The 26,176-nt window shown below is 46.7% G+C and overlaps 1 long non-coding RNA gene across 12 annotated transcripts in view; it reads left to right on the top strand.

The window, feature by feature from the left end:
* The window catches only part of LOC142428465 (uncharacterized), a 460,410-nt gene that overhangs the window by 189,285 nt on the left and 244,949 nt on the right, over positions 1–26,176 (top strand). Inside the window, exon 4 of one of the 12 annotated variants that reach the window (XR_012780395.1) lies at positions 20,232–20,396. The exons of the other annotated variants lie outside the window; for them this stretch is intronic. This is a non-coding gene — a long non-coding RNA (uncharacterized LOC142428465). The remainder of the gene's footprint in view (positions 1–20,231; positions 20,397–26,176) is intronic. 12 annotated transcript variants of the gene reach the window in all.

The following is a 26,176-nucleotide window of genomic DNA, read 5'->3' as shown; positions in this document are numbered from 1 at the left end:
CTTCAGCGCAATTCTCATGTCTGTCTTTATTTCTGCTGTTCACTTTGGAGAGTGCACTGAACATGATCCCCAGTGTCTTGACCATTGCTGTATCCCGGGCAGGAGTCTCAGCTGCTGATGGAAACTATAGGAGATGTACTTTGGGGGGGGCGGCGGGGGTGGTGGTGAAGAGGACAGGAAAAGATAGGCTGTTTGTTTGCCCCTCCCCCTTTCTGAATTTGTACTCATGTTTTGGGTTCATCCTTTCCATCTAGATCTTTCCCTCATGGATTTCAGAAATAGGCAGGTTACTTTGGCGTCCCTCCGAGGGGTTGGATGAAAAGAAAACCTAAAACTGGTTTATGGTCTGAATGAAAAGATGGAAACTGGAAGACGACAAAGTAGAGCCAGAGAAGTCCCCTGTGAGGAGTATTCTAGACCAGCTGCCTGGTGATGTGGCGGGCAGAGCAGTCCAAACCAAGATGGCTGACAACGTCCATGCGCTGATGCCTACTCAGAGACAGTGAAGGTGTTCTGCACATTGGCCAAATACAGGATCGTGTGTCTTGCTGACTTGTGTTTATTGAATGAGATCCTTGAACCAATTGGGCGGTTTTTCTCCAAAGAGGCCTGTGATTTATGATAAAGTCTTAATCTTGTAGCTTCTGGAATCAGAACGTGGGTTCAAAGTCTACAAGCTATTTCAACCTTGGATGAGTATGTGTGTTCCGTAAAGAGTTGCTGGGCCGTGCAAGCTCAGCTTCTAGCCGAAAGGCTGGAGGGTCAAGTGCACCCACAGGCACCTGAGAAGAAAGGGTGGGGACTGGATTCTGGAAATCCAGCCCTGAACAATCACCTGGAGCAGTTCTCTTCCAGCAGATAAGGTGTAGGGGCGTAGCCTTGAGGTAAACTGGTTTACTGGATTCGTGTCATAGAAATGTTAGGCTGCAGTTGGAGAACCTACGAAACAGAAGCTGTGGCCTGTCTTTGAAGATGTGAGGGGTTTTGAACTTGCAACATTGAGTGAAGAGCTGCAATGACAATGATCAAGGTATATCTTTGGGGTTGATTATGTTCATTCGGTGGACCGCTCACCTGCTCACATCTGGTCACACCTTTGCTCGCACATGCATGTGGTCACTGGCGCGCAGAGACCTCTGGAACATATGAGCCCTGGTTCTCAGAGCCATGGCTGATTCTTTCACCATGGCTGGCTACCTGCAGATAGATTTTTCGGTGACAATTCAAAGAATATCTTCAACTGGCCCCACCCTGCCCCATGTTCAGCCAGCCAATGTCGGCAGTGGTTAGCAACAGTTCTCAAACTGGGGGTCCTGACCCCTTTGGGGGTTACATGACCCTTTCACAGGGGGATCCTATTCCCAAGGGTCTTAGGAAACAAGACACCGCTCCTCTATAGGTCTCCAGGCGGGTCTGCTGACGTGCAGATGTGCCCACATACGGGGTCTCCAGAGCATGAGGAACTGTATGAAAGGGTCGCAGCATTAGGAAGGTTGAGAACAACAGGGCTGGCGGCTTGTTCCAAGGGAATGCACAGTTACTCCGAAGGAAACTTGGTGAGGGAGGGAAGCCTGTTGCCAACCTAACCACCCCCAGATGGTGCATCTAAAACCAAATGTCAGTAATTTTCGGGGGCTCCAAATTAGTGTTCCCCTGTGCCAGTGAACACGGAACATCGAGAGCCGAGGGTCGTAACAAGGCCCTCTAATAGACAGGTTCGGAAAGGATTCCACCTGAGTTCAGAAGGAGCATTGGGAGAAAAGCCCTTCGGAAGCATTTGCTTAAAGAATTATTTTTGGATTTATAAAACCAGCAGACTGCACTCTCATGTGTTCCTGGTTTTTTGTCCAGAGCCCAGATTTCCATGTCTCGCCTTTTGTTTTGTCTCTGAAGTGAATTTTTATCACTCTCAAAATGATAAGGCCTACTTGATCGCTTACCTTATGGGATAAAAGACACATCCTGCCCTCATAGATCTGAAAAACACCACCATCATTACATACAACAAAAACCAAGACATCTAGCAACAACAAAAAATTACACTCCCTCTCCCCAACCCAGATAATGGAACTTAGAATCCCAGGTCTCCTTCAACCCTGCTGGTCTAGTGGTTACACATTGGGTTGTGACTCGAAAGCTCTGAGTTCAAAGCCACCAGCCGCTCCTCCGGAGAAAGATGGGACTTTCTACTCCCATAACGAGTTAGAGTCTCGGAAACTCGCAGCAGTTCTACCCTGTCTTATAGGGTCACTCACTACGAGCGACATCGACTCGGTGGCGGTGAGTTTGGTTGGGGTGTGAGGTCCACTTCCTCACCTCTTTACTTCACACACAGCCGTCTTTTCTCTTGAGTGTAACCCTTCTGGTGTGCATGGGGATTGGACAGGTGGAAGAGTGAAGGTGGCAGGGGCAAATCTTCATGCTATGGCTGGGAAGGGAGCAATGTAAGAGGAATTCAAGGATTCTGATTATCTAGGCCGAATAGTATGGCTAGATGCTGGGGATGTGGTGGGCTATGGATTGGGCTTCAAACTGCAAGGTTGGTGGTTCAAACCCACTAGCTCCTCTGAGAGAGAACCAGGAAGCTTTCTACTCCCGTAAATGATTTATAGCTTGAGAAACTGGCAGGGTCAGTTCTTTCTACTCTGTCCTATAGGGTTGTTAGGAGCTGAAATTGTTTTGGCTCTTTAAATGTGCTTAGTATTTTATAAACCAGGTTAATTATGAAACGGGGCTTGCTCTAGTCACCGTGTGCGTTGGTTTGGGGCACTCAGAAAACTTGCAGAGTTGCCTTTTTAGAGCCAAAGCGGTGGAACTGTAGACACTGAATTTGAGCTGAGCTTCTGAAGGATTTTTTCCCCCTTCCTCTCCCATGTGCTTTCTGAAATCGGTAGCTCAGGAACCTCAGCTTGAGATCTGTCACTCTGGCTCCAGGCCAAATGTGCCCAATTTCCTCAGCTTTGCTGCATGGCCAAGCATCTTTATTACATGTTAATTCTGTCTGCTGAGCTCCATCCAGCGATCTTTGCCACAGCATCAGATGGCGGGAGTGTGGCACAGGAAGAGGGCTGTATTCATCTCTGTGTGAGGTGTGTGTGTGGAAGCATCACACATTTGTCCCGGATGGAGATTTCTCCCGGATGGCACAGACATCTCCCTTGGTGTTGCTGAGAATTTAAAAGGCATTCTGAGTTGCTCTTTGTATGGGTTGTTGGTTTTTGACTCGGCACACACATAGTGCCAGTTCCATGCACCACCTTTTCCCTCAGAAGCAGAACTCCTCCCTGCCTCTGAGTCAATCTTGAATCATAAAGACCTTATAGGACAGGGAATGGCCGCCCCTGTGGGTTTCAGAGTCCACTCCTCATGACAGCAGTAAAAAGCCTCATTTTCCCGCTCTGAGCAGCTGGTGGGTTCAAACTCCTGACCTTGTGGTTCGCAGCCCAGATAACCCATACGCCATCAGGGCTCGTTTGCCTAAGAGAGTGGAAGGCTGTGCTCTCAAAGGGTTCTGTCTACACTGGGTGGGGATGAGCCACATTAGTCCAAACTTTTCTCATCCCTTCAAAATGCTTATGAATCAACTCACACCCAGAACAGTGAAAATGCTAGTTTTCAGGAAATGCTTTTTAGGAGAGGGAGTGACACAGAGGTGTGGGTAATAATAATAAAAGAAAGAAGGAGAAAACAGAGAAGAGGGACAGACAAGAAATAGCTGTGACTGTGTGCTGTAGGTTGGGAGGGGACGAAACCGTGGCATCTTCTTGGAAGATTTGTGTGCCCCAAGCCTGGCTCTGCGGGGCAGCGCCGGGTTGGTGGAAGCACTAAGTATCTTGGAGCGGCTTTGCAGGAAGCGGCGACACTAGGTTCCAGCCGTCCTCCTCCCCCACCTTCCACTTATTGTTTCGGGATTGTCAGAAAACATGCTGGAATGAGGAGACAAGGAGGAAGAGGGACTGTGAGGGCTGCTTTTCTTTCTTTGCAGTTTGGCTGCTGAATGAAAGCAGTCTCTTTATTTAGAAGTGAGTAGGGAGGAACACGCAGCCCTGGGTTGACACCCTTCTGGTGCTTATCCATAAATATGAAATGGTGTTAGAACACCAGACATCAGCGAGCTCTCCTATTGGCTGATGGTGATGTCATCTTGTCATTAATACTGTGCTCAGAAAATAAACTGATCTGCCTGCTTCCTCCCTCCCTCCCTCTTTCCTTCCCTCCCGCCCTCCCCCTCTCTCTCCCTTCCGTCCTTCCTCCTTTCCTCCTGTCTTTTTCTCCTAACTAAAATGCATAAAAGCCACGCTGTCCTCTAAAAGGAGGCACTGGCTCCTGGGCATGCCGGAAGAATTCCGTGTCTCTGGGGTTGGGAGCCTCCTGAGCTTGCGTCCCTTCACTCGAGGGTTGCCGTGGGTCATCCACAAGTTGCTCACCTTGTCTTGGCAGGTGAAGAGAACAGAGTCGGGCAGACACTTTCCCACACCTGGACACCCCAACAGTTGACATGTGCCCCCACAGTTAGGGCTCATGCAGGAGACCCTGCCCCCGCCCCCCCGCCACCAAGTCAGCCTTTACATGTGTGGAGGATGCTTGGTTATGGGAGGGTTGTGGATGTGTGGTATATGGTGCTTACTTTATTATTTTTAAATAATAGTAACAGTGAGGTTTGTTTCCCTATCTCTGCTAACTCCACAGGCGAGTCGAATGGGCTTGCTCTTCCACTGGATGCGGGTTCATCTTGCCTCGATCTCGTGATTCTGTCGGAGTCTTGATGGCATCTAGTGATGGCATGTCTAAATTATCTCTCTCTCTGACCTCGCTTTGCAGAAATCAAATTCTCAGGAAGACAATACCTGTCCAACTGCTCTCTGACCCCAGAAACCTTTGTCAACCCTCTATTCCTACTGGCTTCCTCTGATCCCAGCAAGCTCGCCGGGGTGCGAGCCAGCCTGACCAGCACTGCTGTAGATGGAGCTCTCTCTCTCGGTTCTCATTAGATACACGGGGGCTTCCCGTTAAAGACATGGAAGCAGTTCTGTTCCTTTTCTACCTCATCCCCCCCCCCCAGCTTTTTGATACCCCCTTCATCTATAAATATTGAGTGCCCTTTTAAAGGGAAAGTCACAGTTCTTTATCACCCCAGAGCTTGCCTAGAATCATCTTAGCCTTTTTTGTCATAGCCAACTCTGCATGTGACTAACTAGTTAGCAATGTACTGCTTTGCATGTCCATGTACTCTGAGGGTAGAATGTTCTCCTAGTGTGTGCACATGCTATGTGGCACCACACCCTCCAGCTGGAGCTGTTTCTTACCACGATGAAAGGGCCGTCCAAGGTAACTTTCCCCATGTGGGCCAGACCATTTGGATTAGCAAAATGCCAAGAAGGCAGATACAGAATCGACTTCTTTCATCTGATTGTACTTATGGTGACAGGGGCTGCCTCCTCCCCTTTCAGAGTTTCCTCGGTTGGGAGCAGGGTTAGACATCACAGATCCGGAGGCAGTGGGGTCAAAGGGAAAAGAGAAAGACAATGAGACCCATTCATTCGTGGAGCTTGTCTATTTTCAGGTGGCAGCCATGCCTCTGACAGGCTTTAATTATCTGTGAGCTGACGAGAGAAGCGCTATCACGGTACAAGAGCCTTTCAGAAACAGGTAGGTGAAGGAGATGAATCACCCAAGTCGGTGTCCCGCTCAGCTCCCTCTTTGAGCGGCCAGGGCTCCCTGAGCGCCTCTGCTGAGCTCCATCACGCGACAGCCGCCTGCAGACTCAAAGAAAGAAACAATAATTCACTTGCAGGAAATTTAATCCGGGGCAGGTGCGGTTGGAGGAAGGACTCTGGGCCTGAAGGTCAGGGTGGCTGCGAAGGCCTAAACTGTGCAGATGGCCCGGGTGGGAGGAGTGAGATTCAGTAACCCTGTTCCCTTCTGCAGCGCCCTAGCCCAGCCCTGTGCTCCAGGCAAGAGCTGCTCCTACTCGGTCCAGATACTGCTGAACTTTTGAACCCCAGGAGAGCACAGTATTGAGGAGGTCGGTTGTTTATAGGGTGCAGATCCAGCAGTGGCTGATGTGAAGGAAGCAGTCCACATAGCCATTTTCCTTTTCCTTTGTGATGTGAGTGAGCTCATTAGAGCCCCTCGTTTCTGCAGCTTCCTTTGTATGCGCCCGGGCTTCTTGTTTCTCTTGAGGACATCTGAGATCAGGGACAAAAGCCGGATGTTGCTAGCAAGCGTCTGGACAAGTGCTCGCTCTGCCTGAGATGTGGCAGGGTTGACAAACCTCCCTTCTCTTTGCACAGGCCAGCCAGGTCCGGCTGGGCCTTTCCGCGGCTTCGGTTCATTGGCCGAGCTGCCCGGCCACCGTCTTCACAAGGGCTCTCATGCTAAATGGCCACTTGGTTCCTGCTGCTGGGGCCCGAATGAGATCCCAGGCGAGCGAGCCAGCTTGTCACATTCCCTGGCTCAGGCTATCTTGGAACACCCTAACAGTAGCTCCAGTGCGATGTGCTAGGCAGCCATAATTTGGGGAAAGACGAGCAAGCCAAAATCCAACTCCAGAAACAACCAAATTGATACATTTCAAGAAACAAGAGGAGAGACTGGCGTCTTCTCTGTGGCAATCTCGTGTATTGGCTATACTGTGGGTGGGACGGAGAGTATCGAATCTTCGCCCAATGAAAGCCCTTCTCTGAAAGGCCCCCTCCATGCTTTGTGGCTTGGCCGTGGCCTGGGGCTTAGAATGCCGCAATTATACGACATAGATGAAGCTTGTTCTATATTTAGTGTGTAATCTCTATGCTCAGGGGCTACATATGGCCGCGAGCACCCACTTGAGAGCTAAAAATGTGCATTGCCACCCACTTTGTCCCAAATTGGAATCACACATCATTGCTCTATGCTTAAAAAAGTTTTTTTTCCCTTTGAGGGTAGAATTTAAGATCAAGTTGTTAGTGGGCAGTGCTTGCTATGTGGCCACGTGTCACTGAGCCCAGGAACAAATAGGGAGGGAGCAAAGACTTGTTCAGCAAATGAATGCAAGCCAGGAGATGTGCCAGAAACCATTCACACCTCTTCCGGCGAAGTCAAAAGTAACTCATGAGTCTGGAAGATTCTAGATTCATCCAGAAGTAAACATGAAATGGTCACGGGCAATCCTGACATATAAGCCGATGGATTGGCGAGGTCCCTGAAATGCATACAAATGAAAGTTCAGACCCTGACATGTCCAGATGGTAGAAATGCCAGGCGTGGGAACGGGTCATCAGCGGATGGAGAAGGGGGTCCAGGTAGAACATAAGTCTGGGGGATGACAAAGAAATCATGCGGGGTTTGTTTGCAGGGGTGAAAACCTGGGTCAGGGGTGTCTGTTGAGGATTGTACACTATGACAGAAGCATGCAAAACAAAGATGCTTTCTGCTGATGGACTCGCAGAGGGGTTGGCTTTGAACAGAGTACAATGCCATCTGTCCGATGTCGTTATGGACTACTCTTAAGTACTAACTGCAATGGCGGAAGTTCAAAACCCCCAGTCGCACTGCAGGAGAAAGACAAGGCTTTCTACTCCCTAAAGAGCTACAGCCTCAGAAACCTACCGGGGCAGTTCCACTCTGCCTATAGGGTCGCTAGGAGTCGGAATTGATTCCACAACAGTAAGAAGCACAAACAACACAGGTGTGCCTTGAAGATATTGCAGGCAGCATCTGCTTCAGACCGCTGCAATGAAGCACCAATAAAGTGCGTTGCAGAGCACCCCCTCCCCTCCTGCCTACATGCAAGTAAAAGTTGATATTCCAACTCTACCAAATATAGTCTATTGTTGCAAGTCTGGCACTTCAAACCCTCCAAGGTAAGGCTATCCATTCCCTCAAAGGTTTATAGCTGCAGAAAACCTTTCACAGGGTTTCCCATGAGTCGGAATCAACTCGATGGCAGTTGGTTTTCTTTTTTGGATGTGTGTGTTCGTTTAAATTTGTTGTTGTTCGCCATCAGCTGGCGAATAAAGCTGATGGTGCCCGGCTATCAAAAGGTATAGTGTCTGGGGTCTTAAAGGCTTGAAGGTAAACAAGAGGCCATCTAGCTCAGAAGCAACAAAGCCCACATGGAAGAAGCACACCAGCCTGTGCGGTCACAAGGTGTCGAAGGGATCAGGGATAAGACAGCATCTGAACAAAAAAAATCTTACCATAGTGAATGAAGTCGGAAGTGCAGAGTGGAGACCCAAAGCCCATTTGTCGGCCACTGGAGATCCCCTTTGTAGAGGGGTCTAGGGGAGAAGATGAGCCAGTCAAGGAGCAATATGGCACCGATGAAAAATACAACTTTCCTCTAGTTCCTAAATGCTTTTCTCTCCCCCCCCCCACCACTCTACTTCCCCCCCCCCCCACACACACACACACTATCATGATCCGAATTCTACCTTGCAAGTCTGGCTAGAGCAGAGGATGTACACTGGTACAGATAGGAACTGGAAACACAGGGAATCCAGAGTGGATGATACCTTCAGGACCAGGGGGTGAGGGGCAATACTGGGAGGGTAGAGGGTGAGTGGGTTGGAAAGAGGGAACCGATTACAAGGAGCTACATGTGACTTCCTCCCTGGAGGATGAACAACAGAAAAGTGGGTGAAGGGAGACGTCAGACAGGGAAAGATATGACAAAATAATAATCTATAAATTATCAAGGGTTCATGAGGGAGGGGGCAGCAGGGAGGGAGGGGACAAAAAAAAAGAGGACCTGATGCCAGGGGCTTAAGTGGAGAGCAAATGTTTTGAAAATGAGGAGGGCAATGAATGTACAGATGTGCTTTACACAATTGATGTATGTATGGATTGTGATGAGAGTTGTATGAGCCCCTAATAAAATGTTAAAAAAAATAAATTCGTTGTTAGTTTGTTATTTGTTAGAAAATGATACTCACTGCCATTGAGTTGATTCCTAATCATAGCGTCCCTATAGGGCAGAGTAGAAATGCCCCTGTGGGTTTCTGAGACTAACTCGTTATGGGAGTGGAAAGTCTCCTCTTTCTCCCTCTGGGTGGCTGGTGGTTTTGAACTGGTGACATAAAGGTTAGCAGTCCAATGTGTAACCACAATGTCACCAGGGCTCTTGGTATTGCAACAAAGCTAGAGATACTGTGAGAATCACCAAGCTGTGACACGGAGTTAAGAAGTGAACTTTTGGAAAATGGAGCCAGTGGACTTGACGGATACAAGGCTACCACTGACTTTCAGTTAGTAAAAGAGCACAAGAGCTGAGTTGTGTGATCAAGGGAAGACCAATGTAACGAAGATGTCCATGTAGGATCACAAGAGGGGTCTGTGAAGACACTGCGGAGACATTAGATATGCGTTTAACTCCATGTTCCCCTGAACTTTTAAAAGCCGCCTCATCTTTACCAGTTACTGTTGAGTGCATTCTGAATCCTGGGGATCCTTCGTGTGTCGGAGGAGAACCAGGCTCCATGGAGTTTTCAATGGCCGACTTCAGAAGCAGCCTCCTGGCTTTTCTTCCTAGATACCTCTGGGTGGACGCCAACCATCAACTTATCATGTAGCAACCAAATGCTCATTGTTTAGCACGCACAGGGATTCCCAAACATCACAGAAGGGGCATAGGTCACAGCCAGCTTTTTCAATACGGCTTCCTAAGAAGTTGATCTTCAAACGGGCATTCTGAAAGGTGGTGAGAGATTCTTTTCAGGAGTAGGAAGTGGAGGCGAGATTAGGTCATTGCCAAAAAAGCTGGTGCAAAGACCAAGACAGAGCGCAGTGCGATTGCAGAAGAGAAGAGGGGGAGGGGGAGGCTAAGCCATTTGTAACTGCTTTTGTTGACGCAACGAAGACATTGGGATTGTATTTTATAAACAACACTTTTCCTCCAGACATACAAACCGAGATGCTTTGGGGCCTGTCAGGGGTCCCATGGCGCTGTTGGGTAGTGCCAACGGTGCACGGTCTGGAAGGTTGGAGGCCGGTGTGCCCTCAGATGGGCGGTGGACAGTAGAGAGCTCATCGACTTCTGATGAACCAGCCTTTGAAAAGCCTGTGGAGCCCAGTTCTGCTCTGACAGTGACTGTACACCAATGAGTAAGGGCACCCCTCTAGGTGTGAGGCGCCACAGAGAGGGAAAAGGTCAAGGAGCTTTATCTCCTAGGGAATGAAGGGACTCATCTTCCACAGGTGTGTCTCCTGCTCTTTAGCTAGGGAGAACCCACACCCAACCCACCACCACAGAGCCGAGCCTGACTCAAATGGACCCCCACTCCGTCTGCAAGGCTATAAGTCTTTACAGGAGTGGACAGCCTCATCTTTCTCCCTCAGAGTGTCTGGTAGGTTTGAACCACAGACTTTGTGGTTCTCAAGGGAACACCGAACCCACAGAGCCACCAGGACTCCTTGTAGCATGCCCTCGGCACTAATAACTACTCTTTGGTTAATTAAAAGATGCTTAATGTATGCCTCATTAGGCAGAATAATCAGTTTCTGTGAGGATGCTTATGTGCCTTATTTTTCTCTTTTTAATAAAAATGAAAGCAAATTAGGAGACTAAGAGATAATTAAGGGCAATCGGTTAGCTCTCAGTTCATCCCCTCTGCCCTTTGTTAATAGTCTTCCATTCTGTGTTTTGCCCTTCATGAATCACTGTTGGGCGGCTTTCTTCCCCCACCCCTGCCTCCTCCACTAACATCCGAGTTGGTCCAGGAGACAGAACAAGCAAGTTTAGAACTAGCCAGTTACTCTGCAGCCAGTTCCTCAGGCGGATCCACAAGGATCTAAGGAGTGATGGGCTTTTGAACCATTGTGACCTCTGCCCACCCTCTCTTTAGCAAGCAAGGCCATTACAGTCTTGGGTGAAGTTGTTGGTGGTTGCTTTTAACCGGTGTCCAATTGATTCCTACTACCGTCGACCCAAGTGTGCAGGGTAGAACTGTTCCTTTGGGTTTTTCGTGCTGTGACGTCTGAGAAGCAGATCACCAGATTTGCTATTTGCAGTGCTTCTGGGTGGGTTACAAAGGTCAACTTTCTGACTAGTAGTTGAACAATTTCATTAACCCAACCTACAGGACCTTAAACCAGGCCCAAGCCCAAAGATGTCCAGTGACCCACGTATCCATCAACTACAGGTACACTTTCTGTACGCTTGCTTTTATGGCTAGGTTGTTTGCATCTCTGTAGAATATTCATGAGGTAGATTTCCCCCCACCTTTCTTTTCTCCTCGAAGGATGCAAATGCACGTGGAAAGTACTGATGCTGATGCATTCTAGCACTTGCCAGGGTGGAAATGTTCAGGGGAAACCAATGAAAGGGAAAGGCTGGATTATCATTCAGTCACTCACGGAGTTAGCCCACTGTGTCCTCACTATTCATCCGAAGTTGAGGATTAGGACTGAATCATGGACAATCTTCCAACATGAAGCAAGCCTGAGGGATGTCATGGAGTTATTTATTTATTTATATCTCGATATTTTGTTGCTTTCTATTTTACCTTTATCTTTGATCACTTTTAAGACCCAAAAAATATATAGTGGCCATGTTATTGCTCTCCTCTTTCTCCTAAACTCTTATTGCATCTCGGGGAATCTCTCTGCACCCCCCCACCCCTTACTGATTCTGTTGTCTGTAAATAGAGAAGCTGAGACTTTATCTAGAACTAAGTAGCCTAAGACCACTAGTTGTAAATCTGCTTTAGTTTACCCTTCAAATACTTAACTCTTTTTTTCTAAAACTGGTTCATTGTAAAGGATTATTATTGTTAAACTAAGATGTCATAAAATCCATGTGTCTGAGCATTGGGCTAAAATTGACCTTTGCATGGTAAATCTTTCACAATGCTAAAACGTAATAGATAAATAAAATTGTCTGGGAGGTGGTGGGAGTGTAAAAAATCACAGAGAATGAACTGATTTCAAGTGTCCTTAAGTAGTTCAGAACCTTCCATTTACATAGTCGCTCTTGATATGGTAATTATATATGATTCTCCTGTGTTCATTAAAATATGAACCTTAAGGGCTCCCCTGACAATTTGCTAGCCACCCATAGGTTGAAAGACACAAAATTGCTTTGCTTTAAAAAATCCATAATGTAGTATTTTTACTAATTCAGATGGGCTTTCCTCTCTACTCTACTTCCAACTAGGTAATGAGAGGAATTAAAGGAAAAAAAAGTCTGATAAAATTAAGGTGGTCCAGCGACATCAGAGAGAAGAATGTGGGTTGTTTTTATTGCCTTGGCACCAGGAGGTCTGCAGCACCAAGGCAAGGGTTGCCCTGTTTGTTAATTTCTGCAGCCGATCCACATCCCTTGCTTTCAGAAAAATATTTATATATATATATATTCCTAAAATAAAAAGTTTCTATCTTCTCAGCCAGGCAGCATTCTAAAATATAAAACCAAAGAGGAAAATTAAAGAGAAAACAAGTCTGAGGTAGTTAGTTTATTGTGCCAACCAGGCCGATAAACACTTGTGGGGCTAATTGAAGGGCAGAGGGATAAATGGATCAGTGAGCCTTGTCCTTCTAGTTCTCGGGTCTCTTGCTTTGTGATGGTCGGACCAAGGTGCAGCTGCTTTAGCCAGTTCCCTTGCATCAGCTGGCAAGGCTGACTTCCTGCAAGACATCCCTGAGGAGAAGCCACATGGACCTACCCCGATGCAGCCCTGGGTGCTAGAGCAGCTGTGTGGAGATCCCTGCCAGGGCTGAGATGCTTACACATTCACTGACTTGGCTTTCCTCCTGCAGTCAGCAACATTGCATCTGTTTAGTGAGATGGAGGAGGACTTTGTGAATTGGTGTCAGATATATGGGTTAATGTTGGACTTGTGGGCTTGGGCAGCACTGGGTTGGGATATTTTCTTCATGTGCACTTAACCTTTATATAAAACTCTCTCTTATACTTGAGTTTCTGTGGATTTGTTTCTCTCAAGTACCCAGACTCATACAAGGTCCAACTCAAATTTCTGTGTAGTCTTTGTGTGTCTCCTGTCCATAGGTATTCGCACATTGGAAACTTAAACATAAAATTGCTATTATTGTCCCACTCAAACTTGAAGTTCCTGGAGCAGGTGAAAGCTGACACATCTTCAACACTGAAAAAATGAGTGATCTAAATCTGAGCTCCTGAGAATTAATGTCCAAATGGCTGTCTTAACAAGGGGCAGGTTCTGACAGAGTGGAGTTGGGGTTGGACCGATATCAGCTCCAACTTCCTTCCTTCTTTCCATGTACTTAGAAGTTTCTGGTTTTCCCACCACTAACTTAGGGTCCCACCTCCATCTGTATTCTGCCTTCAATGGTGTTTCTATTTGTGTTAGTCCGGGTTGACTAAGAAAGAAATTCATTGACACTCATATACGTGTAAGGGAGAATTTTATATCAAGAAGTGATTATGTATCAATAAAACATCCCAACTCAGTCTAGATCAAGTCTATAAATTTTATGTTAGCTCATAAGCCCTATATTAGCCCATGAATCCCTCTTGAGACTCACACAGCACATGCAATGATGTTGAATACAGGAAGATCACAGGCCGGTGGGTGGAAAGTCCTGTGGATCCAATAACAGTAATGCATCTCCAGGGCTCTGGTTGCCATCAACATGGCTCCATGTGACTTGTCAACAGGAAGGTAAAGCAGAGAGAGAGAGAGAGAGAGAGAGAGAGAGAGAGAGAGAGAGAGAGAGAGAGAGAGAGAGAGAGAGAGAGAGACTGGCCTCCAGTGAGCTATTTATCTCCATTGGGCCTCCAACCAAGGTCATCAAGCTGCAACCGAAAGTCCACCCCTTCACTCTTAATATCCCCAAGTTGACAGATTTGTTACTACCACACTGCTTTTGTTGTCTTTCCAAAGAGTCTTGTTCTTAAGAAATTCTGTCCTTCAGAGCACTACATTGAAATGGAGTAAAATGAAAGGGAGTGAGGTTGTGTTCTTTGGTAATGGGAAGTTCCCATCTCTTTCAACTTCTCAAGGAGTTCTGGTGGTGTTGCGGTCTCAAGGTCAGTGGTTTAAAACCACCAGGTGTACCACTGAGGGAAAAAGATGAGGCTTTCTACTTCTGTAATGAGTTAGTTTTAGATATCCACAAGGGTCAGTCTGTCCTGTCCTATAGGGTTACTATGAATCAGAATCAACTTGATGGCAGTGAATTTGGTTTTGGTTTAGTTTCTACTCTTGTGAAGGAGCCCTGGTAATGCAGTTGGGTAAGGCTGGGCCTTTTAGCCACAGGGTCAGTGGTTCAGACCCACCAGATGCTCCTCAGTAGAAAGACGAGGCTTCCCGCTCCCCTAAAGGTTTACAGCCTCAGAAATCCTACACAGGATCACGATGGATCAGAATAGACCCAACAGTAGTGGATCTGATTTGGAGTTACACTTTAGTTAGGACCGTTGACTCAACTAGGAGAACATTAGAGCACATTGCAGCATTTTTCTCTAAGCCCTATGTTAGCACTCAGGACATCATGCCTAGTAGAAGGGTAGCCGAAAAGAGGAAGGCCCTCAACAAGATGATACAATGGCTGCAGCTCTAGGCTCCAACGTAAGAACAAGTGTGCGGATGGTGCAGGACCGAGCACTCTTTCATCCCGTTGTGCATATGGTCCCTATGAGTTGGAAACGGGCTCAGTAACACTTAGTGGCATGTAAGCACTCGAGAGAAAGGTGAGTCTTTCTCTTCCCATAGAGATTTACAGCCTCACCCACCCATAGGGGCAGCTCTCCTCTGTCCTGTAGGTCACTATGAACCGGAGTCGACTTGATGGCAGTGAATTTTTTGAGGAGTAAATGCTCCACCTCCCATCCGCCATATTGTTACACTGCAGTGGTGAGCGTGAGGCTGTGACGCTCCAAGGTTGGTGCCCATATTGTAAATACAAGCAGGCCTACCCATGGTGATTGGAAAGATTTTAGCAAAGTTTCCTGACCAAGACAAATAAGGAAGAAAGGCCTGTCCCTATAGAATCCCTCCCAAAGTCAAACCAGTAGCCATCAAGTTCATTCAGACTCATGGCAAGCTCATCGATGTCAGAGTAGAACTGTGTTACAGATGGCTTTGAATCATTGGTTTTTGGAATTAGATCACCACAACTTCCTTACAAGGTGCCTCAGGGCAGAACTCAAATCCATTCCAACCTTTCAGTTAGTTGCGGAGTGCATTCACCATTGGGCTATCCAGGAACTCTGCACAACCTCCAGGGCAGTCTGGGTATGTGATACTAAAAGGCATTGTTAGCCATAAGTTAAGGAAACTATCCTGTCCTAGTAATAAAGCCAAGCAAACTCACTGCCATGAGTCATTGCTGACTCGTGAGGACCCCATAGGATGGGGAGGAACAGGCCCTGTGGGTTACGGGAACAGGAAGAAGCATCTTGAATTGCTGACCTTGTGGTTAGTAGCTGAATGTGTAACTGTATTAGACAGGGTTCTCTAGAGAAACAAAACCAGGACACTTATGGTTCTATATCCATATATAGATATATACAGCACGAAGGAATATAACAGCTAATTAGTTCACACAACAGTACAGAGGGCTCAGTACAAATCACGAGGGCTGCTGAGTCCAAGTTCAAGGGAGCAGACAGCTGAGTCTTCCTTAGAGCAATGCAGGCAGTCCGGCCACAGGCAGCAAACTGCAGGGCAGTTCACTAACAGTCAGCCAGATGACAGGATCTGACAATCCCAAGCTCAAGCAACATATATACCAGCAGCGTGGCGAAGTAGGTCTCTGAGGAACCTCAAGCTCTGCAGACATGCTCCACGGGTTGGGTTTCCCACAAGTAGTGTGGCTCACAAGTTAAGGCAGAGGACTAGCTAAGGCAACTGCACGCTGGTCCAATCACCAGAGAGCAAGAGAGAGACAGGCAGGGCATGCGGAGGCATTTATCTCCTTGCCCTCCAATCAAACTGCGACCTTATTAATCCCACATGTTCCTATTGGCCAGGTTGGCACTATAAACCTACCTATCACAGTAATCAACTGTGCCACTAATCACAGTAGTCCTTTAGAAATAGGCTGAGGAAAGATAAGCCAGAGAAGTGACGCAGGAGAAGGAAACAATGCTCAATGGTTGGTATGAAGGGACTCACAAGGCCAAGAATATGAGAAACCTCTTGACATGATAAGCCGGCAAGGAAACAGAGGCCCCAGCCTTTCAAAAATGCCCTACAATGACAAGAATGAACTTGGAAGCGGAATTTCCCCTGGAATCTGGATTTCAGCCTTGTGAATCGGCTGTGACTTGTACCACTGTGGTGGGTGGTGCCAAGTTTGCAATGATTTGCTATGACAGCAACAGAAACCCAGTATGTGTTTGTCATACGTGGGCCTGCAAATGAATTCCATAAGAGTGCAAGACTCAGCAGTCAAATCACAAATTCATGATGCCCAGAGGAGCCTGGTAGCATAGTGGTTAAAGCACTCAGCCACTAACGGAAAGGATGAGAGTTCTTACCTTGATCCATGAGAAGGATCAGGCTGTGTGTTTTCTTAAAGATTTACAACCATGCAGATGCTACTGGGTATTTTACTCTTTGGTGTAGGGTCTCTACAGCTTCGGATTTTCTTCTTTTGGAATACTGCTTAGCCAGCTGGACCAAGACAGTGTCACTGCCCTACACAATGGAAATGGAAAAAGCCATTGAGTGTCAATCACTGGCCAGGCAGCGCTTTGGGGCGAAAGCCATTGAGTGTCAATCAGTGGCCAGGGCAAAGCTTTGGGGAGAGATCCTTTGTGAAAGTCTTAGCTCTTTTAGTTCCTAATTGAGACAAGTCACTCATTTTTACTAGTGCACATGTGCAGATGAAGGGGTGACCAGATGGCCTCTCGGCATCTCTTCCCAATGAAAACAATAGTTTTATTTGCCAACCAATTTATTCAACTCATTGCCTGGTCTTCCCTTCACCAGGCCTAGCCAAGATTCTCAACAGAGAGATTAAAAAATAATCATTTTATTGGGGGCTGGTACAATCCATATGTCTATCCATTGTGTCAAGCACATTTGTACATTTGTTGCCATCATCATTCTCAAAACATTTTCTCTCTACTTGAGCCCTTGGTATCAGCTCCTCATTTTTTTTCTCTCCCCCCTCCCTCACAAATCCTTGATAATTGAGGTATTAGTTAATTGTGCCAACCTGGCCGATAAACACGTGGAGTTAATTGAAGGACGTAGGGAGAAATGGCTTAGTGAGCCTCGCCTTTCTAGTTCTCAGGTCTCTTGCTTTGTGATGGTTGGACCAGGGTGCAGCTGTCTTAGCCAGTTCCCTGCTTTAGCTGGTAAGGCTCACTTCCTGAAAGACATCCCTGAGGAGAAGTTACATGGACCTACCCAGATGTAGAACCTGGGTGCTGGATCAGCCGTGTGGAGACCCCTGCCAACACTGAGATGCTTACATATTCACTGACTCGACTTTCCCCCTGAAGTTGGCGTCATTGCATCTGTTTTGTGAGATGGAAGAGGACTTTTGTGGTGTTGAACATATGGGTTAATGGGTTAATGTTAGACTTGTGGGCTTGGACAGCACTGGGTTGGGGTGTTTTCTTGATGCACATTTAACCTTTATATAAAACTCTCGCTTATACATGAATTTCTGTGGATTTGTTTCTCTAAAGTACCCAGGCTAATACAATAATTTATAAATTATTTTTTTTTCATGTCTTACACTGTCCGATGTCTCTCTTCACCCACTTTTCTGTTGTGCATTCCCCAGGGAGGGATTATATGTAGATCACTGTGACTGGTTGGCATGGGTGAGGATACCCCCTAAAACTCAAACTCATGGCCATCGAGTTGATGCCAACTCATAGTGATCTTACAGGACAAGGTAGAACTGCCCCTGTGAGTGACTGAGACCGTAAGTCTTTAGTGAATAGAAAATCTTTTTCTCCTATGTGGTGTCTGCTGGTCTCGAACCACTGACCTCTTGAATCACAGCCCTCTGCATAACCACTATGCCATCACGTGTAGGATGAAAGATCTCTATTGCCTACTTGTTGGGGAGAGTTGTTATTTAAAAGCAATTGACAATTTATAATTAATCCAATATTTGCACCAACAAGCTGCAATAAAACAGCATGTCCCTGGGGGAAAGTCCCGTGTGAGATCTAAAACAATTCTTACAAGACTGATGCCCATTGGCAGTCTTCATGCCCATAAAATCCGGAGGTTCTTTCGTGTGCATGCGTTGAAAGCACGCGATCACAAATGGAGCTTTAAAATCTATTTTCGACACCTAAGGTGATTCTGACTCGAAGTCGTTCTTTGCACAGAACACCTGCTCATCAGAATTCATTCTTGGTGCGCTGTGCAGCGTTTGGGGGGCAGAGACGTTGTCCTTTCTAGTGTATCACCGTGCGAGGAGAGCCTAGCCTGTCAACCTCATCCGTATGTTTCCTCCCCTGTCTGCCTCCAAGGGCTGGGATTGTTAAAGGAAGTGGTTGCTTAGAGCCTTGGGAGGTGCTAGTCTTTTCCCTCTGAAATGAATCTTCCCTGAGCTTGAGGATCTTGTTCCCACGGAGAAAGAAAGGTTTACAGAACACTAAGGGCACTTGAGTTATAATATTTCAGGGATACGATGATGTTTCAAAGGGAAGATGCTAATTATGGAACACTTTCTTTTCCTCGGCACCTGGAGCTGCCTTCCCCACCCTATTAGCTGCTGACTGTCATAAATTGGACTCTAAGGCGCTGGGGAGGAGCAGGGTGGTGGCGGAGGGGCGCGGCAGCCCACTCAGCAGGGAGACAAGGAAAAGTACGCATCTGTCACTCATTAGGCAAGGAGAGAAGCATTGATCTCACCAGCCCCCAGTCAACCCGGGCCTTGAGCAATGTGGACAAGCTGGGCTTTCAGCTGGGGGGTGGTTGGATGAGAACATTTCTGGGTTGTGAGTTGCTCCCCCGTCTCATATTTTAAAACACATCACAAAAAAAGATCAGAGGTAGAAACACCTCCATTCCTTTGATTTGAGGCTCCATGACAGACAGTCAATGGCGCCTGCCTTCCAACCAAGGGGTCTGCATAAACCTTACCGTTGGAGCAGAGCAGAGCACAGCGAAAAGTCTGGGAGGTGTCCTCGATTACTCACTGGGTTTTAACTACAAGGTCAACCGTTCAGATCCACTAGCCGCTCTGTGGGAGGAAAATGATGGAGATTTGTTCTCGCGTCAAGATTTATATGCTCAGAAACCGACAGGGGCAGTTCTGCCCTGTCTCATATGGAGGGTCGCTGTGAGCGGGAACCCATGTGATGGCAGTGAGGTTATTTTCTTTGGGGCTGGAGCAGGTGTGAATCTCCCCACCAACCACCTTCAGTTTGCAGCATCTTTAGCCCTTCCTCACTTGACCTTCAGCTCAGGAACGTAAGTTCTATGGAGCTATTTCTTCTGTCAGTTTTAAGCAACACCAGGGGATCGGGCAGGGAGATGGACTCCCAGCTCCCAAACAAGCTGGAGAGTGTGCAAAAGCAGTGATATTCTTGGAATCATCTTGTTCCTCTTCCTTGTCCATTCTTCACCAATACTGCGTATTTCCTGACAGTTGTTTGGAAACTGAAAACCTCAGACTTCCGTGGGCCTGCCACAGTTTGGAGACCCCTGTCTTGTGACTATTACCGCCATTAACCCTACTGCCACTCCACCTTCCTGCAAACCATCCCAGGGCTCTGTCTGTAGGGGGTTGGGGGAGCCACACCTCCCCCTTTGGATTTATGGTTTAGCAGGTCTTTGCCAAATAAGCTCCAACCTTTCTTTTAAGTAATATTTCATCAAATGTTTACAAGTTTTCTGCTTCTGTAGAATATATATATATATATATATATATAAAACACAATAGTTGCTGTTTCTACATTTTTTAAGGTGGATTCTTCAGGGATGTTGTTTCATTACGTTTGTCATATGACAACATCGCCACTAGACATGTCTAAAATTTCTGTCACCCTAAGAGATACTCAGTGTCCCTAAGCAGTGGCTCCCTCTCTCCCCTCATTTCTCACCTTTGGTAACCAAGAATGTATGTATGCCTTTGCACATTTTCCTATTTTAGATATTTCATATGAGTGGGCCCATCTTCTTCATATCTGTCTTGCATGAAATGGAAGGGCCAGAGATCTGCACACACAAAAAAAAGTTTGGCTTCAGAATGCTTATGTCTTTAGTTTCTAAGAAATCTGATCATTCATCCCTGCCATTTTAACCACATAATAGCTTGATTTCCTCTCCTCTCACTTGTGTGTGATCTCTTTGCAGAAAGCTCATTTACAGTAAGTATATGAAAGATACGCCCGTGACACCACCTTTGATGCTGAAAGGGAGGAGGACTTGGAGCCCTTGCTGATGATGATCAAGGATTACAGACTTCTGTAGGGATTACAACTCCATGGAAAGAAAACAAAAATCTCCACAACTGGACTGGTAGGTAACCTGATGAGAACACAGAGAAAAGATGAGCAGGGACCAAGCTGTCATTTTAGTGGGAGGCATAGTGTTTGCTCATGGAAGCAGCCGTCTGGAAATCAAATGACACACGCATTGGGCACATCTGCTGTGTCAGGGCTGAAGATCAAGGATGCCACTTTGAGAATGAAGGTGTGCCCGACTTAAGTCATAGTATTCTTGACTGCTTCCCATGCATGGGAACATTGGACCTTGAACAAGGAAAACCTAAGAAGGATAATGAAAGTCCCATGGACTGTCAAAAGAACTAATTTATGTCTTGGGAGAAGAGCAGACAGCATGCTCCTTAGACGTGAGCATGCTGAGACTTCATCTCACACCTTTGGTCATGGAGAAGACAGTCCCTGGAGAAGGACAGAATGGCTCCCAAAGTGGAAGGGCAATGAAAATGAGGAGACTCTCAGCAAGATCTACCAACATTTTGGTGGTAATGATGGGCTCAGACATGGCAAAGAATGGGCAAGACTGGGAGTTGCTACCACAAAAGCAATGGTTCATCTCCCACCAGCTGCTCCTAGAGAGATAGATGCAGACGTCTCCTTCCACAGAGATTGATCATCTTACAAACCGTGTACAGATAGGGTTGCTACAAGGTGAAATGGACTTCTTGGCGGTGATTTTGGTTTGTGGACAGAAGAAACCAATTTTGGAAGAAGCACCCCTGGAATCCGCTCTAGAAGGAGTGGGGTGGGAGTAGGGGTAGGAATTTGTTATCAGCAGGGACCCGTACTTGAAGAAGGAAGTCATTCTTGGAAAAGCAGTGGGTCAAAGAGGAGGACTCGAGGTGGTTGGCTGCAACCGTGGACTCCACAAAGGCAGTGAGCAGTAGGGTGGGGCAGCTCTGGGCAGCTCTGTCTTACACGGGGTTGTTTGCATCAGAATCAATTTGAGGGCACTTAGCAGCAACCTGGAAAGGTAACAGTTTGGACAGAGCACTTGTTCCTTTCCTATGCTCCCCGTAGATACTTTTGGCTTTTACTTTGTTGAATGCTCAGATCCTGCTGGGGGGCAGAGACTCCTCGGCATACTTTGGCTGTAAAACGTTGGAAAACAAATATTATGTAAAGGAACATTAGCACAAGGTAGTGAGTGAAAGCTTTGGCAGGGCTGTAGATGAGCGACATGCTCAGTGTGGGGGCAGGAGGGGCTTCCAAGGTTCATGGGAAAATGGAATGAAAGAATAATGGAATTTCCCATGAAGTGTTGAGCCTCTCTCTTAGATTTGATTGGAGTGGTGTCTTGTTGTACAAACCACTGTGCTCTATAAATGGGCACCTAGAGATGAGAGCCAACTTTTCCTCTTCACTTTCTCAATATTAATATAAAAAGGAGAATGCAGAGACAAAAATAAAAGCGTGTGGTTGTTTTTGGATGCCATTGAGTTGACTCTGACCTCCAGTGACCCCGTGTGACAGAGTATCAGTGCCAGACCCATTGCCGAGCGTTTTCCTGAAGGGTCTGTTGGGTTTGCGGCAACAGCAATTTGGTTAGAGCCCAGTGCTGGACTGTCATGCTGAACTAACAAGGCAAGTTGCATGTCTCTTTTCAGACAGGTCTCCTTGGGGAAATGCCATGCATTAACTATGTAAACAGGATTTCTTTGCCTTTGTTTCATCTGCTCACCCACAGTAATAGGAAGATAAAATTAGAAGGAATCGTAAAAATTCCTCCAACCCCCCTACCCTCCACATACACACAGGTCGAGGGACAGTGAGTGGTGAGGTCAATGAGGCTGTCTAGTTCAACATCTTCGTAGAGCTAACAAGCGTGTAACAAAATAACTTACCTGGCTTTTCCACAGTCACCTGGTGGGCCATAGAATTGAGATCCGTTGTGGATGGCCACAGGGAATCTGCTTTGACAGGATGCTCAACCCCAGCATTGTCATATCCCAGAGTTTTAAACCCATACCTGTGAACTTCCAAGGTGCGACATAAACCTGCCTCTCCTTATTTCCTTCCAGCAGAAGACTGACAACAACTAGTTACCATCATACTTTGTGTGCTTGAAGACTATTGTTAATTAGTCCCTTAAACGTATCCTTAAGCTGTCTATATTTAGTTCCCTTTGTATTTCCTCACAAATGCACTATATTCTAATTCCTTAATTACATGTTGTGTCTTTCCCTGTTCTCCAAATTCCTGTTGAAATTGTGTACATTGTACTAATGTACTCCCTTCAAAGGGCTTGGTCCTTTGAAGTACCAAGTAGATTGCAGAAGTGCTAGTTACCTGACAAAGCAGCCATTTACTGTTTCTTTTGTGAGGCATTTACTACTGGTGTGGTGGAGCAGGCGTTTCACCTGAGGTCAACCCGGGGCACATTATTTCACCTCTTTGGGCTTCCGTTTCTTTGTGCGGGGAATGGGCATAATAATACCTGACTTACTGTGACTTGAGCATATTGAACTGGAACATTAATATCGCAGTGCCTGACCTGCAGCATGTACAAACATAGTAGGGGACTTGTAAGAGTATGGCACTTTTTCCATATTTGTTTTTTAAGCCCAAAGCATTTTTTTGATTTGTGTGTTTTACTTTCTTGTGGATACACAGGATAAGAAAAACAACACCAGGCTGCGTTCTACGTTCTTAAGTATATTACTTACCACGAACGACGTTGCTCCTCATGGGCTGCGTGTTTACAGAGTGCACCACTCCTCATGCAGCCATATGAGTAAATTTCAATGACCCGTACATTATTTGAAAATTAGCGCCATGCAAAAATGAGGTCGAGCACATCGGATCAACAAAGTGGAGGATGATTACATCGTTACACGACTGTCAGATTTACACCATTGCAAGACTGATAAACCAGAGCATCACGGCTCAGCCAAGTGGACACAGAGCCTTGCCCTCACAACCAGCATAGCTTTTCCCAAGCACCTCAGTGCGCACCACTGTTAGACTTTCCTTGATGTGCAAAATAGATAGTAGAGTTTTCTCTTTTGCCTGCAAAATGCTGGATAACAAGGCAGTCCATTTGTGAGGAATCTGGATTTCCTTTATTTTCTTAAGAAGAAGTCCTAGTGAAGTAGTAGTTTAAAGTTTGGGCTTCCATCTGACGAGTCAATGGTTTGAACACGCTAGCTTCTCCTTGGGAGAAAGGCAAGAAAGTCTGATATCATAAAGATTTAGGGAACAACCTGGGAACCCACGGCCCTATGGAGTGGCGATGAGTCGGAATGCACGTGAGGACAGTAGCAATCTTTTTACTGGAGTCCCCAGACGCTGATCGTGTCTCAAAAGTGGAGCTGCTAACCGGCAGCTTTCCAGCTAACGTCCAACCTGAGGTTTCTGTTTCATTTACTTAGTATGACATTTGGGATAGATAAATCTTTAGAGATAGTAGTAGATTAGTCGTCGCTTAGGGTTATGACAATGGAGGATGGGGGAAATGGGAAGCTGCTGTGGATGGGTACAAGAATGGAGAAAATGTTCTGAAATCGATGTGGTAATGGCTGCAAGACTTTTTACAATATATTGAAACCACGGAACTGTATGGTATGTGAATTCCATGCCAATAAAACGTGAAACAATGAGGTGCCTTGGAAGAAACACCTAGCAATCTACTTCGGAAGAATTAGCCTTTGGGAGCCCTGTGGCGTGCGGCTCTACTCTGACTCACAAGGGGTCACCATGAGCTGGAATTGACTCCCCCAAACCAAACTCACTGCCATCCATTCTGTCCTGACGCTTAGCAAGCCTGTAGGACAGGGCAGAAATGCCCCTGTGGGTTTCTGAGACTGTCACTCTTTTTCCTTTTTTCTAAATCATTTTATTGGGAGCTTGTATGACTGTTCCTCCTTATGGATGTAGAAAGGTCCATCTTTCTCCTGAGGAGAGGGTGCTGGTTTCAAACTGCTGACCTAGCGGATCTCAGCCCAACGGGTCGCTAATATGTCGTCAGGGGAGTGGTCCTGGGATTGGCTAGATGTTTCGGTTTTGTCTTAGTCATCCTCACAATCGTGCTTCTGAGAATCCTTTGGGACACATCACAAAGGGGATCTCCAGAAGGGCTTGACAAAGGCTCACGAAGCCTGCCACACCTTGGTGCGGAAGGCCACGCCGCAGGCATTTCCTCGTGGACACCTCATCTCGGGAGGTGTGTGGGCAGTTTCCTTAGACTCCTGCAAACTCACTTGTCCACTGTGGGAGGCCTGCAGCCAGACATTATGCAGCTGAGGAGGAGATCAGCAACATGCTCCTATCTTTCCTTTGAAAATGGAAAGGCACTTAAGAGATGTATCTGCAAGTGGGAGCAGCGGTGGTGGGAGACTTTGAAGTCAAAGCCACGGAGTGTCAGTGTATCAATTCCAGTTCCAATCCTCAGTCTCCAGGCAGGTCCTGGCCTCCAGCCCAGCACTGTGTGTGGCCTCCGCCCACCCACAGAGTGCCCCTGATGTCTGCTCCGCCCAGGGCCATCCTGTGGCCAGCAGGTGGGTGTACTGTTGAGCTCCTGTCTAGGAAGGTCTCTTCAGCTTGCCACTCCCTGTGGCAGGCAGCTCCAGGCCAAGTGTCATTTCATTTTCTGCCAGATAGAAAAAGAAGCTTTGAGAAGTTCCTTGGAAAAACCCATTACCTTTTTAACTCCGTTTTTCTTGAACTTTGTCAAGCCTCCTTAAACAGAATCCTATGGGGGGGGGGGGCTTCAAGGTGTTCTTTTCCAGTTGGTGGCTTGTGTTGTGTTTCGATATCTTGCTGGTCACCAGCTGTCCCTGCCTCATCTCCTCGCTCCCATTCCTCCCTGCTCACGGACACAGAGCATGATAGTGGAGTTCTCCCCTTCACTGTCAGCATCATGAACTTTCAGGAGTCAAACTGAGTCCAACACATTATTCCTTCCTTCCCTTGTGAGGTAGTTAGTTTATTGTGCCATGCTGGCCGATAAACACATGTGGGGTTAATTGAAGGGTGGAGGGATAAATGGCTCAGTGAGCCTTGCCTTTCTAGTTCTCGGGTCTCTTGCTTTGTGATGGTCAGACCAAGGTGCAGCTGCCTTAGCCAGTCCCCTGCTTCAGCTGGCAAGGCTCACTTCCTGCAACATCCCTGAGGAGAAGCCACATGGATGCTTCGTAATCACTTTATAAAATGAGAGCTCTGTTGACCATGAGGATGAACATTCGCTATACTAGTTACTGCCCTGTCTTCAAGTACCCCTTCTGCCAGGTAAGCTAATCTTCTTAAGCTCCCATGGCCTCACGTTTTCAAGTAGAGTTCTGATCTCTCTTCTTCATGGGGCTGTTGGGGAAAGCACAGGAGGTAAAGAAGGATATCTAAGAAATCTGCAAGTTGCAAAATGAGTGACTGCTGTCCAAGGCAATGTGCTTCATGTCAGGGGAGAATTATTCATCTGAAATTATGAATTAAGAAAAACAAACTATAGGATTTTAATTGTGAAACCCTGGGTTTGAGTCCTAAGTGTAATACTTGGTAACTGTGTGAAGTCCATTAGAGGTTGATTGTCATCTTTCTGAAGTAAGTATAATAGTGGGAGGTGGCATGTGATTACATATTGTCATAAATCAACATTTATCATACGTGGTGTCACTGGTAGAGGTTTCATTTTAGTAGTTCTGAAATATTTAGTGTACTGACTTAAAGAACTATCTGTAGATGTAGAGGTTTGCCTTCATCTATACTTAACGAACCCTGGGTGGTCGTATGGGTTGGCTACTGGGCTGCTAACTGCAAGGTCTGCAGTTCAAACCCACCAGCCGCACTGTGGGAGAAAGTTGA

The sequence above is a fragment of the Tenrec ecaudatus genome, chromosome 1 (assembly GCF_050624435.1).
Source record: "Tenrec ecaudatus isolate mTenEca1 chromosome 1, mTenEca1.hap1, whole genome shotgun sequence".
Classification (NCBI taxonomy): domain Eukaryota; kingdom Metazoa; phylum Chordata; class Mammalia; order Afrosoricida; family Tenrecidae; genus Tenrec; species Tenrec ecaudatus.
This window is presented reverse-complemented; position numbering and strand designations above follow the sequence as displayed.